This window comes from Bidens hawaiensis, unplaced genomic scaffold, assembly GCF_021521415.1.
Source record: "Bidens hawaiensis isolate Kalapana, Puna unplaced genomic scaffold, B.hawaiensis_p1.1 tig00014336_1, whole genome shotgun sequence".
Taxonomy (NCBI): domain Eukaryota; kingdom Viridiplantae; phylum Streptophyta; class Magnoliopsida; order Asterales; family Asteraceae; genus Bidens; species Bidens hawaiensis.
In genome coordinates, this window is record NW_027492234.1 from 400,564 (window position 1) to 411,912 (window position 11,349).

Below are 11,349 nucleotides of genomic sequence, written 5' to 3' on the forward strand. Positions count from 1 at the left end.
ATGAATCTGTATTCAGGTCTTTTACCAGCAACCTTGGACCACAACTTGTCCAAATCAATTTTCTTTGAAGACTTTTCAATATGCACACTGGCTTTGTAATAAGTTTCATCAAAGTCCTTAGGATAAATCTTGAAGGACTTGATCAACTTCTCAAGATCAAACAGCCATGCTGCTCCATCAACAGTATTCAACTGACTTTCATTAAAAACAACATCAAAAGATTCAGTGACACTCAAATGGTCTTTTACATAGACTTTGTAGGCTTTTGAGTGTGTTGAATATCCAACAAAGAAAAAATCCATAGATTTGGATTGAAACTTGTTGAGATAATCCTTTGTGTTTAACAGTGAACATTTGCAGCCAAAGGACTTGAGAAACAAGACGTAGGGCTTTCTTTTAAACAAAATCTCATAAGGAGTTTTGTCTTGAATTTTTTTGAGAAGGACCATATACTGAACATAGCAAGCAGTATTGATAGATTTTGCCCAAAATGTAACAGGCAAGAAAGAATCTGCTAACATGGTCCTTGCAGCTTCAATAAGTGTTCTATTTCTTCTTTTTGCAACCCCATTCTGTTCAGGAGTTCTAGGAACAGAGAACTGTTAAATAATTCCTCTTTCATTGCAAAATTCTTCCATAACTCCATTCTTGAACTCAGTCCCATTATCACTTCTCATTACCTTCACCCTTGCATCCAACTGATTCTCAACCCTTATTATACATCCTTTAATCAATTCAGAAACTTCATATTTGGTACTCAGGAAATAAACCCAAGTAAATCGTGATAAATCATCTATGATCACCAAACAATATCTCTTTTTACCAATACTCGGTTCACTCATAGGACCAAAAAGATCCATATGAAGCATTTCAAGTACTTGATCAATTGAGTTTATGAGCTTTGGTTTCTGAGATGACTTGTGTTGCTTACCTTTTTGACAAGAAATGCATTTGTCATTAAGTTTGAACTCTCTTGTGGGTAAACCAATTACCTGCTCGCTCTTCACAAGTCTGTTCATGGTTTTTAGATTTACATGACAAAGATTTCTATGCCACAATTTGGATTCATTTTTCAGTGGCCTTGGATACAAAACAAGTACCTACCCTTGAAACAACATCTTTCATATTCAGTTCATACAAGTTCCCATTTCTTGGAGCCATCATCATAATCGTATATGGAGGAATTACAAAGTCAGGTTTGAGAATAAAACAGTGGGTGTCATCAAACCCAACCGTATAACCTTTATCACATTGTGAGATGCTTAAAAGGTTATATTGCAATCCTTCCACATAAAACCCATAATTAAAAGTGACTTTTCCAATAATCAATATTCCTTTGCCCATAATTTTTCCTCCATTATCATCACTCCCAAATGCAACTGTGCCTTCAAACTTCTCTTCATAGTTCACTAGTGACCTCTTGTCACATGTCATGTGCCTGGAACATCCACTGTCCATATACCATACATCATTGACTGGTGTGGACTGTCCCTGCACATATAAAAGAAAATGATTAGTTTGGCAATTAAATGCAAGCTGAATCAACTTGCAAATCATCATGACATGGACAATTGTTGCATTAGTATTGGGAATAGGCTTAGGATATTCATAAACTACTTCACAAGTATCAGATTCATCTGATTCATAACCACTATCAATTGGGCTTTTCACATATGGAATTATGCTTTTACACTCTTGAACCACATAATCCTTTTCATTTCTTTCATCTCTCACATATGTTCCTCTTGACACTTGGGCCTCACTCCTTGGTTTCCATAGAAAACCATGGGGTTCAAATCCATGTTTCAGACAAAACTTTTCATCACCATTATGTTCTCTTGACTTATTCCTAGAGAACACACCATTAACATTTTTCTTTCCATCTCTTGGTGATTTCTCATAATCATCAGACTTTACTGATCTTGAATCAATTCTTGGAACAATCCTGATAGGTTGTGTACTCTTTTTCATGACAACTTCAGGTTTGTTGTGTGAATTGTTTCTTTTCACTTGATGTACTGTAGTCCTTTTCATCTTCTCATCAACTACAACAGTAACTTTTTCATTCTTCACAGCTTTTGAGCTTTCACCTTTTGCTTCCACTACCTCACACTTCTTCCCTTTGCCTAAGTATTCATCATACTTCTTCTTATACATACTAAAATATTGCCCAAACTTGGTTTCATTTGTAACAAAAACTGGTTTGTATGTAAACCTTTCATGATAGGAATCTGAGTGGTGACCATACTCATCACATTTCTTGCACCATACTTTTCCTTTGAAACATTCATCTGACTTTCCTTTCTTGAACCATTCACTAGGTCTAGTGGTTCAATGCCAACGGTCTTCTGAGATTTTAGACCATTAAAATCAATAGAAAAAGGCATAAATTCTTCAATCTTGATATCTTTCCTTTCCACCTTTCCTTTCACAAAGATTATTTTCTCCATCTTGATTGGTACCTCATCCAAATTTCCTTCGTACCTAGTCTGCCTTCTCTCATATTCTTCAACAGTTTCAACCTCACCAATATCAAATAAATCCTGATTGGAGAAACTAGGGTACACAAGAATGAATTGATCACTTGTAAGAGTTTCCTTTGGCTTCTTTCTGTTATTGATCATGATCTTCCTTAAAACTTCCTTGCCCGGTGGCTTTACTGCATTATAAGTGATTTTAGACATTTTTGAACCTTAACTTATGTCAAAAGACACATGTTCTCTTCTTATTTGCTCATAATGTCTTCTCATCTTTGGTGTAATCTTTTGTAACAGTGGGATTTTTCTTGGTGGACTTGAGTTGCCACTTTCAACAGAAATTTGATCACTTGAATCACTCAAATCATCCACATTTAAACGTTCATCATCAAAGTCATCCTCAAAGACTTGAATTCCCACTGATTTCTCTTCTTGCACATCTTCTTCAGTACAAACTCTCCATCTTCACTCACTTCTACCATCTTGTAGTTGTCAACAAATTCCTCTTTGTCTTGAAAAACATCTTTGAACTTATTAAGGTATGCCTCCCTTTTTTTCTTTGTCAACTTTCAAATAGTAGTTGTCATTGAATGGTGGAGGCACAACCTTATACGTATCTTCCTCTTTCATTTTGTTTAGAATTCCACAAATGTTTCCAGTTGAGACAAGTTTTTTCAAGAACTCATTATCCACTTGGAGTGTGGTATTCTTCACCTTCTCCTCAACAACCATTTTTTTAATCTTGATTGTATCCTATAGTTATCCATAAAGTCTTGTTCAAGGCTCTTGATTCTATCTTCATAAGCCAGATCACTTGATTCATATACATTAATCATGCTTTGCTTTCTAAAGCAATCACTTTCAAGTTTTCCTATCTTCAACTTAAGAGATTCAATGGTTTCAAGTAATTCAAGTGTTGAGTTTGAATGTACATGTGTTGAAGAAGAGGAAGAAGTTTCATTCTCTGTTTGAGCTATCAGTGCCACATTTGCTTTGCTTATGTCATCAGCACGATTACTCTAGTCAAAATCACCATCTTGTTGGTTAGCAGCCAGTGCAACATTTCCTTGATTTCTAAGCTGATTACTGTTGTTTTTGTTGGTGTTGTTGGGAGCATTTAGAGGGTTTTGATTGTTGTTCCTCTAGTAGTTCTGGTTTTGAGGGAAAACTTGTTGATTATTCTGTTGTGGCTATTGGTTATTGTTGTTGAAATTGGGGTTATTGTTGAAGTTGTTGTTGTAGCTTCTTGACTGACCTTACTGGTATTGGTTCTGAAATTGGTTCTGATTTCTAGGAAGATACTGCTAACCTTGATTGTTGATTGTCTAGGTAGGTTGCACTCTCTTGCAAAATTTCCAGGTTGTTGAAAGTTATAGCATATGGCTTTTGACTTATCAAACCCGATTCTTTCATTTGGACATGATACAAGAGATCTACCAGTCCTGTTGTACAGCCTCTTGGTTTCTTAAGGCCAGCATGGCTGCCTGTCACTTCAAGTTCATGTCCTCCATATCATCAACATCAATTTGCTCAAGATCATTTTGAACAATACTGGAATGGATCATGTTCTTGGCAAAAAATGCATTGTATGAGTCTGTGAACATTGAAAACAAGGCTTGGTACTCATTTCCTTGACTTCCACTTCCACCAACAAAAGGTGCATGTCAACTTGCCATTTAGGCAGAGTCATAATCAATAAGCTGAACATTAAACCTTGACTGACTTCCTTGATTACTTAAGCTACCAGCAACAAACCCTCTTGGTGTTTCACCACCATGCTTATTTGGTTATTCGATAATTGGGGTTTGCTGTTGATTCTTGCTAGAAAAATTACCCATTGGAGCAATAAGAGCATTTGAAACTTGGAAGCAAGGCTGGTCTTCCCTGATCATTTCATTCTCTATCATCTCAATCTCTGCAGCTTGTAAAAAGTAGATCACATCATCAAGCTTCAATGTGTCATAATTTGGTTTTTGCCTGATAAACTTGCTTCCAATGTATCATTCCTTTGACAATGATGACAACAACTTTGTATTCAAGTCAGAGTCAGACACAACATAATCAGTTGTTCTTATCTCATTCACAATTTCTAAGAGCCTTTCCAGCACAGATTTGAGTCTTTCACCATCCTTGTATTTTAACCTGTCAAGTTGCTGCTTCAGCCTCTCCTTCTTGATATTTTTCAGTTCTGAGTTGACTTCAAACATAACTAGTATGGCATCATACATGGCCTTTGCAGTCTGATGGTGAGCAACTTTTGTGAGGATCTCCCAAGATAAACCCAGTTTTAACATGGCCAGTGCTCTGTCATCGACCTTCTTCATTCGTGCTTCAACAATCAGATTGTTGTTTGTTCCATCAGGCGTATAAGGTCTGTTTTTTATAGAAGTCCACATTTCAACATCATTATAGCATACTGCAGTTTCAAAGAGCACCTTCCACTTGATGAAATTTTCCTGTCCATACAATATTGGAATCTTGTTAGTAGAGACTTCTTGCTCTTCGTAACCAGACATCTTTTTATAATTTGTAGAAGATTTTTGTAAACAGAGAACAATAGTTGAAAAACTTACACAAACTTTCAAAACGCTTTTGAAAAGTAATCAGATCGGTGGATAAAAATCCTCAGATATGATGTATCTGGTCAAATAAGAGCAAGATCTAAAATAAAAATGCAAACTTTAATATAAACGAGAGAAAGAAAACACCAAATGTTGCAGATCTGGAAGAAAAATGAAGAAAACAGAGCTGATGACGTCACAGATTGTTCACCCAGATAGCAGGACAAAGCTCTGATACCACTTGTCGGTCCCGTATAACGATCACTATACCACTGTCACAACCCACACCGTTAGGTGTTGACAAAAGGGTTAACGACTTACTATTTAGTGTAAGAACAGATATCGTATTAACGGCGGAATCACTAACACAATATATGTTGCTTGAAAATACTAAAGTAAACAAACACAGACTGTCACTCAAAAGATTTTCATTTATAGAAGATGAATACAAATGAGAATCAGTCAGGGTTAACAGAAAGGGAATGTTTTTGTCAGGACGTAATAAAGAACAGCCGTCACAATCAAAGTCAGGAATAATATCGGCTGTCTTAATCGTATCTCGCGTCTGCTTTTTAGGCATGCCCTAATTATTCTATTTATAGGCCTACCTGACAACTGTTATTCCTTCTAGAAACCCTAATTAATGATACATATTTAGTAAATCAAATTTCAAAAGATTCTAAGTGTTAAATAGGTCTTCGGGTAAGCTTTGCAGCTTTTGTCTTCTTCGAGCAAACCTGGTAACCAGAGTGTGCTGGGGAACAGTTCTCTGGGTAGACTGAATATTTTCCTTAGAAAATATTCACCTAGCAGACTTCAATCTTCTTGACAATAGCAAACTTTTCCCGATATGGTTCTACGAGCAAACTTTTCCTTTAGAGATTCATTCAACTCTTGTTAAGATAATTACTTATTGAACAAACACAAGTGTGCTAGTAACATTGTAGCTTGCTCGGAGTTGAACCTTGCCCGACAAAGTCCTTAAGATAATTACTTATCAACTTTCTTCAAGCATGCTCGGACCACTGTTTATTAATGAATAACCTTGCTAGATCTTCCAAAATACTTGGCTTCATTAGCTTGGTATAGCCAAGAGCTTGCTGAGAAGCAAACCTTGCTTGGCTTTAAAGAATAACCTTGCTAGACAAAGTGAACCCTGCTCGGATTGACACTTAGGAAGACTTCAAGAAGATAACCTTCCCGGAAGGCAAAATACCTTGCTCGGCTCAGTAAAAGCTTGCTCGGAGGCCTAAGTGTGCCCGATGTCCATACTTAGCTATTATCAGGGAGGTTGAGAGATTCCAATCTTCCTTAAGCCATTTTCTCATCCCAACAAGGAGTATACGAATGTGGTAAACATGTAATGAATGAGTGATACTGTTCAAGCTTATGAAAAATAATGAACGTGTGTAGCGAATGAAGTTTTAAATGAATGAATGAGGAACTATTATAGTGAATAGGTTGTTAGACAGTTATAAAAAAAAGTCAAACGTTGTTGAAACCAACGAATGAGCTCAAGAAAAGAACAAATAAGCATTCATATCTTCAAATCTTCAACTTATTTCTATATTGAAATACACAACAAACCAAAACCAAATCAATCCTGTGAGAACCGAGCCCCGGTGCGGAAGCGTGAAAAATATTGTCAATACCAATCAACTGTGTGGAACTCGGATCTAGGGTTAGGATCGAATCTAACTCAGATTCACTCTTAAATGATGTTATTTGGACGGATGAGGTGTATTAGGAGAGAGCCTGATTTGATTAACAATCAACAATAAAGTAGGATGAACAATTGTAATCAAAACACAAAAAAGATAGAAACGGTAGTATGAAATATTAGTCGAATGATTCTCATTAAGATGAAACACTCATACATACATTCATACATATAATCAATTAAGAAATATCTCAGCCGCCACCAGGAGAGCTCATCCTGGAGGCAGAGACTCTCTCAAAGGGATAAAACCCTAAATCTCACATATACACAATACAGTCACTCATACTAGACAAATGATTAAAAACATCTATTTATACTAGTCTAGCATGACTTGGTCTTCAAGCCATCCACCCTTGGTTGAGACCAAATAATATATTTTTCACCCACAGATTAATTCGATGCGTCGGTCTAAAATATAAGTCCCAACAATCCCCCCTTAGACCGATGCCATCGAATTTCTTCCATTGATCACCTCATAACTCGTTGTCTTTCATTGAAATTCTCCCTCTCACGTTAAGCTTCTCCCATTGTCCATTTCAAATCATCACTCTTATATCACTTTTGGATATAGTTGTAAGGGCATATGAACGAGGCTTTGAACTTCAAAGATCAACTTCAACTAACAAGGTTATCACAAAAAGAAATAAACTCAATGTGATCTTCAAATAATCTTTAATTCTTCAAATTTGTGTCTTCCCTTGTAAATCGTCTTCAAACCATTCCCTGAATTAAAATAGAATTCAAGTAAACCATAACCCATTCTTGACTGTTCAAGTGACTATTTCATAGGAGGTTGAACTCTACTGATCATCCTTTCAACTTGTTACTCGTGATGACTTTATCTTCTCATCCGTACTAGGAAATCTGAAAACTTACAAACGATGAAACATCTTTGAAAAACCATGGATTATTAATCTTGATCAACTTTTCCTTAACTCGAATCTTTTACTTGATTTGAAGCTAACCATTTGCAATGAAGTTCAAAGATTTTACTCCCCCAATTTCGTTGCAATTGTCTTTAATAAATGTGTCTTCAAATCAAGTGTGGGTGAAACAATCTTGATCATCCTCATCAAGATTGTAAAACTTTCAATTGAACATATTCAAAAGTTGGTTGACACTAAAAGTGATTAGATCCTTAAGCTTGGTCAACACTTGTTCTTGTAAAGCTTTTGGTGAAGTCATGAAATTGGATGAGGTTTGAATTCCATAAGCTTGTTGATGATTGGAGAAAAATTACCAAAATACCCCTGGTATATATCTCCCGTAGAGAACAGCTTGGTCAAACAGTCAATGGTACCAAAAGTCTCAAAGTTTCTTCAAAACTTTGAAATATTTCACAAACTCTGTTTCCTAGCACAAAATGCGTACTCGGGAAAACTTTCCTAGCACAGTGTACCCGGAGTATATTCCTAGCACAAAGCGTACTCGGAAGAACAAAGTGTGCTCGGAAGCAAAATGTACTCGGAAAAACACAGTGTGCTCTGAATCAAAGTGTACTCGGAAAACAAAGTGTACTCGGAATCAAAGTGTACTCGGAAAGCAAAACACTTGTGATTTTTCAATTTTTGCACTAGCACAAAGTGTACCCGGAAGCACTTTCCTAACACAAAGTGTACCCGGAAAGCAAAACACTTGTGATTTTTCAATTTTTTAACTAGCACAAAGTGTGCTCGGATTACTTAGTGCTCAGAAACAAAAGTGTGCTCGGATTACTTAGTGCTTTTTCATTTTCCACCAAGCATGCTCGGGAGCAAAAGTATGCTCGGGAGCAAGGGTGTGCTCGGGAGTACTTGTGTTTTTTTTTCATTTTCTTTCACTTAACACCAAGCATGCTCGGGAGCAAGGGTGTGCTGTACAAACTTGAGTTTTCTCTTCACAAGCATAATTGTTCAAGACAAAACAAAGTATGCTCGAAATAGAGTCTGCTCGGATAAATAACAAAGTGTGCTCGAGAATTAAATAAGATAGTTTTCTTGAGAACAAAGGATATGCTCTGGGTTTCACAAAGTGTGCTCGAATTTGATGTGCTCGACATAAGATGTGCTCGAAATAACCTGTGCTCAAGCCAAACAAAGATGTGCTTGGGCAAAACACCTCCTGTGCTCGAAGCAACACTTAGTCATTTTTCCATACTCGAGTCCAATCTTAATTTTTTTTTTCATAGTGTGCTCGAGACACCAAAACTTCATTTCTGCATCATCAGTCACTGATTTGCCCTTGTAGAACCTGCTCGAATATTCACTTTGCATCTGCTGCAACAAACAAAGATGAAATTGCCTTCAGTACTTGTTCATTCTTGACTTGTACATTCTCCTTATCAGTTTGTACCATAAACAATATTTTTCAACAAACATCTACTGTTTGTGCAGCACAAGCACACAAAACCCTAATTTTTCAAATCCAAAAATCAAATTTCGTAATCTGAAATTAATCACTATAGCCCTATCCAAGTCATCTCGAAATCAAAGAAACCTATCTTCATATCATAATCAACCTTTTCAGATCTAGAAATAATCAGATGAACAGTGTTGCCCCAAAACGAGCCAAATAACACTGTTACATCAGATCTGGACCGTTTTGACCCAATAAACATGAATTTGATGTTGGATCTCCAAACGAGTCATCAACCCAAACATCAATCCATATACTTTTCTCCGAATCATCAAATAATTTCAAAACCCCCAAAAATAATTTCAACGAACTTCATCATTAAACGTCCATGGTGGACTCAAGAGCGAAATGAATCTGTTCAGCGGTTAGTCTGAACGATTCGGTAACCCAGGCTCTGATACCAATTGTGAGAACCGAGCCCCGGTGCGGAAGCGTGAAAAATATTGTCAATACCAATCAACTGTGTGGAACTCGGATCTATGGTTAGGATCGAATCTAACTCAGATTCACTCTAGAATGAAGTTATTTGGACGGATGAGGTGTATTGGGAGAGAGCCTGATTTGTTAACAATCAACAATAAAGTAGGATGAACAATTGTAATCAAAACACAAACAAGATAGAAACGGTAGTATGAAATATTAGTCGAATGATTCTCATTAAGATGAAACACTCATACATACATTCATACATACAATCAATTAAGAAATATCTCAGCCGCCACCAGGAGAGCTCATCCTGGCGGCAGAGACTCTCTCAAAGGGATAAAACCCTAAATCTCACACATACACCATACAGTCACTCATACTAGACAAATGAATAAAAACATCTATTTATACTAGCCTAGCATGACTTGGTGTTCAAGCCATCCACCCTTGGTTGAGACCGAAATAATATATTTTTCACCCAAATATTAATTCGATGTGTTGGTCTAAAATATAAGTCCCAACAATCTCCCCCTTAGACCGATGCCATCGAATTTCTTCCATGATCACCTCATAACTCGTTGTCTTTCATTGAAATTCTCCCCCTCACGTTATGCTTCTCCCATTGTCCATTTCAAATCATCACTCTTATATCACTTTTGGATATAGTTGTAATGGCATATGAACGAGGCTTTGAACTTCAAAGATCAACTTCAAGTAACAAGGTTATCACAAAAAGAAATAAACTCAATGTGATCATCAAATAATCTTTAATTCTTCAAATTTATGTCTTCCCTTGTAAATCATCTTCAAACCATTCCCTGGATTAAAATAGAATTCAAGTCAACCATAACCCGTTCTTGACTGTTCAAGTGACTATTTCATAGGAGGTTGAACTCTACTGATCATCCTTTCAACTTGTTACTCGTGATGACTCAATCTTCTCATCCGTACTAGGAAATTTGAAAACTTACAAACGATGAAACATCTTTGAAAAACCTTGGATTATTAATCTTGATCAACTTTTCCTTAACTTGAGTCTTTTACTTGATTTGAAGCTAACCATTTGCAATGAAATTCAAAGATTTTACTCCCCCAATTTCGTTGCAATTGTCTTTAACAAATGTGTCTTCAAATCAAGTGTGGGTGAAACAATCTTGATCATCCTCATCAAGACTGTAAAAATCTCAAATGAACATATTCAAAAGTTGGTTGACACTAAAAGTGATTAAATCCGTAAGTTTGGTCAACACTTGTTCTTGTAAAGCTTTTGATGAAGTCATGAAATTGGATGGGGTTTGAATTCCATAAGCTTGTTGATGATTGGAGAAAAATTACCAAAATACCCCTGGTATATATCTCCCGTAGAGAACAGCTTGGTCAAACGGTCAACGGTACCAAAAATCTCAAAAGTTTCTTCAAAACTTTGAAATGTTTCACAAACTCTGTTTCCTAGCACACAATGTGCTTGGGAGCACTTTTCCTAGCACAAAGTATACTCCGAGTACATTCCTAGCACAATTTTTTTTTTTTTTTTTTTTTTGCACTAGCATAAAGTGTACTCGGAAGGCAAAGTGTACTCGGAAACAAAGTGTACTCGGAAATCAAAGTGTACTCAGAAATCAAAGTTTACTCGGAAAGCTGAGTGTACTCGGAAATCAAAGTGTACTCGGAAATCAAAGTGTACTCGGAAAGCTAAAGCGTACTCGGAAGCAAAAACACTTGTGATTTTTCAATTTTTCACCGAGTACACAAAGTGTACTCGGAGGCAAAG